Here is a 9,447-nt window from a genome sequence, read left to right on the forward strand (position 1 = left end):
TTTTCCGTCTGGCCCACCCCGGGGGGGGGGTCCAGGGGCGTCGGGGGCCCTCGGCCGACCGGACGTCGTACTCGCTCGACTATGTCGAATATGTCGACGCTTCCCCTTCCCCGCCGCGGGAGGGCCGCGTCGACGATCCTTTGCCCAAGGATAGCGCGCCCTGCCTGGGTACAGGGACCCGCGCCTCCCGCCCTTGATCCTTCTCAAATGTCCCGAGGCCTGGAAGTCCGTCAGGGGAGCCTTCCGGAGGCCTCGCCCGGGTTCGGTGCACCCTGCCTGGGCACAGGGACACACACTTACCCCTGGCCGACAACCAGACTTTGACATTTTTCCGTCTGGCCCACCCCGGGGGGGGTCCAGGGGCGTCGGGGGCCCTCGGCCGACCGGACGTCGTACTCGCTCGACTATGTCGAATATGTCGACGCTTCCCCTTCCCCGCCGCGGGAGGGCCGCGTCGACGATCCTTTGCCCAAGGATAGCGCGCCCTGCCTGGGTACAGGGACCCGCGCCTCCCGCCCTTGATCCTTCTCAAATGTCCCGAGGCCTGGAAGTCCGTCAGGGGAGCCTTCCGGAGGCCTCGCCCGGGTTCGGTGCACCCTGCCTGGGCACAGGGACACACACTTACCCCTGGCCGACAACCAGACTTTGACATTTTTCCGTCTGGCCCACCCCGGGGGGGGGGTCCAGGGGCATCGGGGGCCCTCGGCCGACCAGACGTCGTACTCGCTCGACTATGTCGAATATGTCGACGCTTCCCCTTCCCCGCCGCGGGGGGGTCCGCGTCGACGATCCTTTGCCCAAGGATAGCGCGCCCTGCCTGGGTACAGGGACCCGCGCCTCCCGCCCTTGATCCTTCTCAAATGTCCCGAGGCCTGGAAGTCCGTCAGGGGAGCCTTTCGGAGGCCTCGCCCGGGTTCGGTGCACCCTGCCTGGGCACAGGGACACACACTTACCCCTGGCCGACAACCAGACTTTGACATTTTTCCGTCTGGCCCACCCCGGGGGGGGGGTCCAGGGGCATCGGGGGCCCTCGGCCGACCGGACGTCGTACTCGCTCGACTATGTCGAATATGTCGACGCTTCCCCTTCCCCGCCGCGGGGGGGTCCGCGTCGACGATCTTGTGCCCAAGGATAGCGCGCCCTGCCTGGGTACAGGGACCCGCGCCTCCCGCCCTTGATCTCTCTCAAATGTTCCAAAGCCTGGAAGTCCATCAGGGGACCCTTCCGGAGGCCTCGCCCGGGTTCGGTGCACCCTGCCTGGGCACAGGGACACACACTTACCCCTGGCCGACAACCGGACTTTGACATTTTCTGTCTGGCCCACACTGGGGGGGTCCGGGGGGACGGGCACCCTCGGCGGACCGCCCGCCAGACTGGCTCGACTCGCTCGACGTCCCAGCTCTCTGGCACAGGAGGCCGTTCTAAGATACCCGGTCGCTATGCTGTGATACACTTTTATGAAAGCGTACCACTCCGACATGCCCAGCTCATGGAACTGTCGCCTGGATTCGGCTTTCAAATACGATCTCATAGTGGTTCTCAGTTTTGAGATAATCATCATGTCTGGAGGTCTGTCAGGGGACCCTTCCAGATGACTTGCCCGGGTTCAGTGCACCCTGCCTGGGAACAGGGACACACACTTCCCACGGGCCAACCACCCGACTTTTAACATTTTCCCTCTTGACTCCGGGTTGGCGCGTCGGCACCACCCCGGGGGCATCGGGGGCTCTCGGCCGACCGGACGTCGTACTCGCTCGACTATGTCGAATATGTCGACGCTTCCCCTTCCCCGCCGCGGGGGGGTCCGCGTCGACGATCCTTTGCCCAAGGATAGCGCGCCCTGCCTGGGTACAGGGACCCGCGCCTCCCGCCCTTGATCCTTCTCAAATGTCCCGAGGCCTGGAAGTCCGTCAGGGGAGCCTTCCGGAGGCCTCGCCCGGGTTCGGTGCACCCTGCCTGGGCACAGGGACACACACTTACCCCTGGCCGACAACCAGACTTTGACATTTTTCCGTCTGGCCCACCCCGGAGGGGGGGGGGGGGGGGTCCAGGGGCATCGGGGGCCCTCGTCCGACCGGACGTCGTACTCGCTCGACTATGTCGAATATGTCGACGCTTCCCCTTCCCCGCCGCGGGGGGGTCCGCGTAGACGATCCTGTGCCCAAGGATAGCGCGCCCTGCCTGGGTACAGGGACCCGCGCCTCCCGCCCTGGTTCTCTGTCAAAAGTCCCGAGGCCTGGAGGTCTGTCAGGGGACCCTTCCGGAGGCCTCGCCCGGGTTCGGTGCACCCTGCCTGGGCACAGGGACACACACTTACCCCTGGCCGACAACCAGACTTTGACATTTTTCCGTCTGGCCCACCCCGGGGGGGGGGGGGGTCCAGGGGCATCGGGGGCCCTCGGCCGACCGGACGTCGTACTCGCTCGACTATGTCGAATATGTCGACGCTTCCCCTTCCCCGCCGCGGGGGGGTCCGCGTCGACGATCCTTTGCCGAAGGATAGCGCGCCCTGCCTGGGTACAGGGACCCGCGCCTCCCGCCCTTGATCCTTCTCAAATGTCCCGAGGCCTGGAAGTCCGTCAGGGGACCCTTCCGGAGGCCTCGCCCGGGTTCGGTGCACCCTGCCTGGGCACAGGGACACACACTTACCCCTGGCCGACAACCAGACTTTGACATTTTTCCGTCTGGCCCACCCCGGGGGGGGGGGGGGGTCCAGGGGCATCGGGGGCCCTCGGCCGACCGGACGTCGTACTCGCTCGACTATGTCGAATATGTCGACGCTTCCCCTTCCCCGCCGCGGGGGGGTCCGCGTCGACGATCCTGTGCCCAAGGATGGCGCGCCCTGCCTGGGTACAGGGACCCGCGCCTCCCGCCCTGGTTCTCTGTCAAAAGTCCCGAGGCCTGGAGGTCTGTCAGGGGACCCTTCCGGAGGCCTCGCCCGGGTTCGGTGCACCCTGCCTGGGCACAGGGACACACACTTACCCCTGGCCGACAACCAGACTTTGACATTTTTCCGTCTGGCCCACCCCGGGGGGGGGTCCAGGCGCATCGGGGGCCCTCGGCCGACCGGACGTCGTACTCGCTCGACTATGTCGAATATGTCGACGCTTCCCCTTCCCCGCCGCGGGGGGGTCCGCTTCGACGATCTTGTGCCCAAGGATAGCGCACCCTGCCTGGGTACAGGGACCCGCGCCTCCCGCCCTTGATCTCTCTCAAATGTTCCAAAGCCTGGAAGTCTGTCAGGGGACCCTTCCGGAGGCCTCGCCCGGGTTCGGTGCACCCTGCCTGGGCACAGGGACACACACTTACCCCTGGCCGACAACCAGACTTTGACATTTTTCCGTCTGGCCCACCCCGGGGGGGGGGGGTCCAGGGGCATCGGGGGCCCTCGGCCGACCGGACGTCGTACTCGCTCGACTATGTCGAATATGTCGACGCTTCCCCTTCCCCGCCGCGGGGGGGGGTCCGCATCGACGATCCTGTGCCCAAGGACGGTGCACCCTGCCTGGGCACAGGGACACACACGTCAATCGGGACTTTGTCGCTCAGCCTAAGAAGGTCGGCCTGAAGCACTGTCGTGCGTCCCGACGGGGTCCGCACACCCGCCCGCCGGTGCCGCTGCCTTCCTCTGGGTGTGCCCTCTCCGGGGATACCATGCGCGGGGTGTGCGAACCCTCCCGGGGGTCCAGGGACCGGTGCCAAACACCCCGCACACAGCGATCTCGACCTTGTCAATGTTACGCTCAGCCTACTTCGGGGCCACGCTGCACCGCCCGTGCGGGTTCGCGCACCCACCCGGTGGTCCCGCTGCCTTCCTCCGGGTGTGCCCTCTCCGGGGATACCATGCGCGGGGTGTGCGAACCCTCCCGGGGGTCCAGGGACCGGTCCCAAACACCCCGCACACAGCGATCCCGACCTTGTCAATGTTACGCTCAGCCTACTTCAGGGCCACGCTGTACCGCCCGTGCGGGTTCGCGCACCCACCCGGTGGTCCCGCTGCCTTCCTCCGGGTGTGCCCTCTCTGGGGATACCATGCGCGGGGTGTGCGAACCCTCCCGGGGGTCCAGGGACCGGTCCCAAACACCCCGCACACAGCGATCTCGACCTTGTCAATGTTACGCTCAGCCTACTTCGGGGCCACGCTGCACCGCCCGTGCGGGTTCGCGCACCCACCCGGTGGTCCCGCTGCCTTCCTCCGGGTGTGCCCTCTCCGGGGATACCATGCGCGGGGTGTGCGAACCCTCCCGGGGGTCCAGGGACCGGTCCCAAACACCCCGCGCACAGCGATCTCGACCTTGTCAATGTTACGCTCAGCCTACTTCGGGGCCACGCTGCACCGCCCGTGCGGGTTCGCGCACCCACCCGGTGGTCCCGCTGCCTTCCTCCGGGTGTGCCCTCTCTGGGGATATCATGCGCGGGGTGTGCGAACCCTCCCGGGGGTCCAGGGACCGGTCCCAAACACCCCGCGCACAGCGATCTCGACCTTGTCAATGTTACGCTCAGCCTACTTCGGGGCCACGCTGCACCGCCCGTGCGGGTTCGCGCACCCACCCGGTGGTCCCGCTGCCTTCCTCCGGGTGTGCCCTCTCCGGGGATACCATGCGCGGGGTGTGCGAACCCTCCCGGGGGTCCAGGGACCGGTCCCAAACACCCCGCGCACAGCGATCTCGACCTTGTCAATGTTACGCTCAGCCTACTTCGGGGCCACGCTGCACCGCCCGTGCGGGTTCGCGCACCCACCCGGTGGTCCCGCTGCCTTCCTCCGGGTGTGCCCTCTCCGGGGATACCATGCGCGGGGTGTGCGAACCCTCCCGGGGGTCCAGGGACCGGTCCCAAACACCCCGCGCACAGCGATCCCGACCTTGTCAATGTTACGCTCAGCCTACTTCGGGGCCACGCTGCACCGCCCGTGCGGGTTCGCGCACCCACCCGGTGGTCCCGCTGCCTTCCTCCGGGTGTGCCCTCTCCGGGGATACCATGCGCGGGGTGTGCGAACCCTCCCGGGGGTCCAGGGACCGGTCCCAAACACCCCGCACACAGCGATCCCGACCTTGTCAATGTTACGCTCAGCCTACTTCAGGGCCACGCTGCACCGCCCGTGCGGGTTCGCGCACCCACCCGGTGGTCCCGCTGCCTTCCTCCGGGTGTGCCCTCTCCGGGGATACCATGCGCGGGGTGTGCGAACCCTCCCGGGGGTCCAGGGACCGGTCCCAAACACCCCGCGCACAGCGATCTCGACCTTGTCAATGTTACGCTCAGCCTACTTCGGGGCCACGCTGCACCGCCCGTGCGGGTTCGCGCACCCACCCGGTGGTCCCGCTGCCTTCCTCCGGGTGTGCCCTCTCCGGGGATACCATGCGCGGGGTGTGCGAACCCTCCCGGGGGTCCAGGGACCGGTGCCAAACACCCCGCGCACAGCGATCTCGACCTTGTCAATGTTACGCTCAGCCTACTTCGGGGCCACGCTGCACCGCCCGTGCGGGTTCGCGCACCCACCCGGTGGTCCCGCTGCCTTCCTCCGGGTGTGCCCTCTCCGGGGATAACATGCGCGGGGTGTGCGAACCCTCCCGGAGGTCCAGGGACCGGTCCCAAACACCCCGCGCACAGCGATCTCGACCTTGTCAATGTTACGCTCAGCCTACTTCGGGGCCACGCTGCACCGCCCGTGCGGGTTCGCGCACCCACCCGGTGGTCCCGCTGCCTTCCTCCGGGTGTGCCCTCTCTGGGGATATCATGCGCGGGGTGTGCGAACCCTCCCGGGGGTCCAGGGACCGGTCCCAAACACCCCGCGCACAGCGATCTCGACCTTGTCAATGTTACGCTCAGCCTACTTCGGGGCCACGCTGCACCGCCCGTGCGGGTTCGCGCACCCACCCGGTGGTCCCGCTGCCTTCCTCCGGGTGTGCCCTCTCCGGGGATACCATGCGCGGGGTGTGCGAACCCTCCCGGGGGTCCAGGGATCGGTGCCAAACACCCCGCGCACAGCGATCTCGACCTTGTCAATGTTACGCTCAGCCTACTTCGGGGCCACGCTGCACCGCCCGTGCGGGTTCGCGCACCCACCCGGTGGTCCCGCTGCCTTCCTCCGGGTGTGCCCTCTCCGGGGATACCATGCGCGGGGTGGGCGAAGCCTCCCGGGGGTCCAGGGACCGGTCCCAAACACCCCGCGCACAGCGATCTCGACCTTGTCAATGTTACGCTCAGCCTACTTCGGGGCCACGCTGCACCGCCCGTGCGGGTTCGCGCACCCACCCGGTGGTCCCGCTGCCTTCCTCCGGGTGTGCCCTCTCCGGGGATACCATGCGCGGGGTGGGCGAAGCCTCCCGGGGGTCCAGGGACCGGTCCCAAACACCCCGCGCACAGCGATCTCGACCTTGTCAATGTTACGCTCAGCCTACTTCGGGGCCACGCTGCACCGCCCGTGCGGGTTCGCGCACCCACCCGGTGGTCCCGCTGCCTTCCTCCGGGTGTGCCCTCTCCGGGGATACCATGCGCGGGGTGTGCGAACCCTCCCGGGGGTCCAGGGACCGGTCCCAAACACCCCGCGCACAGCGATCTCGACCTTGTCAATGTTACGCTCAGCCTACTTCGGGGCCACGCTGCACCGCCCGTGCGGGTTCGCGCACCCACCCGGTGGTCCCGCTGCCTTCCTCCGGGTGTGCCCTCTCCGGGGATACCATGCGCGGGGTGGGCGAAGCCTCCCGGGGGTCCAGGGACCGGTCCCAAACACCCCGCGCACAGCGATCTCGACCTTGTCAATGTTACGCTCAGCCTACTTCGGGGCCACGCTGCACCGCCCGTGCGGGTTCGCGCACCCACCCGGTGGTCCCGCTGCCTTCCTCCGGGTGTGCCCTCTCCGGGGATACCATGCGCGGGGTGTGCGAACCCTCCCGGGGGTCCAGGGATCGGTGCCAAACACCCCGCGCACAGCGATCTCGACCTTGTCAATGTTACGCTCAGCCTACTTCGGGGCCACGCTGCACCGCCCGTGCGGGTTCGCGCACCCACCCGGTGGTCCCGCTGCCTTCCTCCGGGTGTGCCCTCTCCGGGGATACCATGCGCGGGGTGTGCGAACCCTCCCGGGGGTCCAGGGACCGGTCCCAAACACCCCGCGCACAGCGATCTCGACCTTGTCAATGTTACGCTCAGCCTACTTCGGGGCCACGCTGCACCGCCCGTGCGGGTTCGCGCACCCACCCGGTGGTCCCGCTGCCTTCCTCCGGGTGTGCCCTCTCCGGGGATACCATGCGCGGGGTGGGCGAAGCCTCCCGGGGGTCCAGGGACCGGTCCCAAACACCCCGCGCACAGCGATCTCGACCTTGTCAATGTTACGCTCAGCCTACTTCGGGGCCACGCTGCACCGCCCGTGCGGGTTCGCGCACCCACCCGGTGGTCCCGCTGCCTTCCTCCGGGTGTGCCCTCTCCGGGGATACCATGCGCGGGGTGTGCGAACCCTCCCGGGGGTCCAGGGACCGGTCCCAAACACCCCGCGCACAGCGATCTCGACCTTGTCAATGTTACGCTCAGCCTACTTCGGGGCCACGCTGCACCGCCCGTGCGGGTTCGCGCACCCACCCGGTGGTCCCGCTGCCTTCCTCCGGGTGTGCCCTCTCCGGGGATAACATGCGCGGGGTGTGCGAACCCTCCCGGAGGTCCAGGGACCGGTCCCAAACACCCCGCGCACAGCGATCTCGACCTTGTCAATGTTACGCTCAGCCTACTTCGGGGCCACGCTGCACCGCCCGTGCGGGTTCGCGCACCCACCCGGTGGTCCCGCTGCCTTCCTCCGGGTGTGCCCTCTCTGGGGATATCATGCGCGGGGTGTGCGAACCCTCCCGGGGGTCCAGGGACCGGTCCCAAACACCCCGCGCACAGCGATCTCGACCTTGTCAATGTTACGCTCAGCCTACTTCGGGGCCACGCTGCACCGCCCGTGCGGGTTCGCGCACCCACCCGGTGGTCCCGCTGCCTTCCTCCGGGTGTGCCCTCTCCGGGGATACCATGCGCGGGGTGTGCGAACCCTCCCGGGGGTCCAGGGACCGGTCCCAAACACCCCGCGCACAGCGATCTCGACCTTGTCAATGTTACGCTCAGCCTACTTCGGGGCCACGCTGCACCGCCCGTGCGGGTTCGCGCACCCACCCGGTGGTCCCGCTGCCTTCCTCCGGGTGTGCCCTCTCTGGGGATACCATGCGCGGGGTGTGCGAACCCTCCCGGAGGTCCAGGGACCGGTCCCAAACACCCCGCGCACAGCGATCTCGACCTTGTCAATGTTACGCTCAGCCTACTTCGGGGCCACGCTGCACCGCCCGTGCGGGTTCGCGCACCCACCCGGTGGTCCCGCTGCCTTCCTCCGGGTGTGCCCTCTCTGGGGATACCATGCGCGGGGTGTGCGAACCCTCCCGGGGGTCCAGGGACCGGTGCCAAACACCCCGCGCACAGCGATCTCGACCTTGTCAATGTTACGCTCAGCCTAGTTCGGGGCCACGCTGCACCGCCCGTGCGGGTTCGCGCACCCACCCGGTGGTCCCGCTGCCTTCCTCCGGGTGTGCCCTCTCCGGGGATACCATGCGCGGGGTGTGCGAACCCTCCCGGGGGTCCAGGGACCGGTGCCAAACACCCCGCGCACAGCGATCTCGACCTTGTCAATGTTACGCTCAGCCTACTTCGGGGCCACGCTGCACCGCCCGTGCGGGTTCGCGCACCCACCCGGTGGTCCCGCTGCCTTCCTCCGGGTGTGCCCTCTCTGGGGATACCATGCGCGGGGTGTGCGAACCCTCCCGGGGGTCCAGGGACCGGTGCCAAACACCCCGCGCACAGCGATCTCGACCTTGTCAATGTTACGCTCAGCCTACTTCGGGGCCACGCTGCACCGCCCGTGCGGGTTCGCGCACCCACCCGGTGGTCCCGCTGCCTTCCTCCGGGTGTGCCCTCTCCGGGGATACCATGCGCGGGGTGTGCGAACCCTCCCGGGGGTCCAGGGACCGGTCCCAAACACCCCGCACACAGCGATCTCGACCTTGTCAATGTTACGCTCAGCCTACTTCGGGGCCACGCTGCACCGCCCGTGCGGGTTCGCGCACCCACCCGGTTGTCCCGCTGCCTTCCTCCGGGTGTGCCCTCTCTGGGGATACCATGCGCGGGGTGTGCGAACCCTCCCGGGGGTCCAGGGACCGGTGCCAAACACCCCGCGCACAGCGATCTCGACCTTGTCAATGTTACGCTCAGCCTACTTCGGGGCCACGCTGCACCGCCCGTGCGGGTTCGCGCACCCACCCGGTGGTCCCGCTGCCTTCCTCCGGGTGTGCCCTCTCCGGGGATACCATGCGCGGGGTGGGCGAAGCCTCCCGGGGGTCCAGGGACCGGTGCCAAACACCCCGCGCACAGCGATCTCGACCTTGTCAATGTTACGCTCAGCCTACTTCGGGGCCACGCTGCACCGCCCGT

Source organism: Hyla sarda, unplaced genomic scaffold (genome assembly GCF_029499605.1).
Source record: "Hyla sarda isolate aHylSar1 unplaced genomic scaffold, aHylSar1.hap1 scaffold_895, whole genome shotgun sequence".
NCBI classification, from domain to species: Eukaryota; Metazoa; Chordata; class Amphibia; order Anura; family Hylidae; genus Hyla; species Hyla sarda.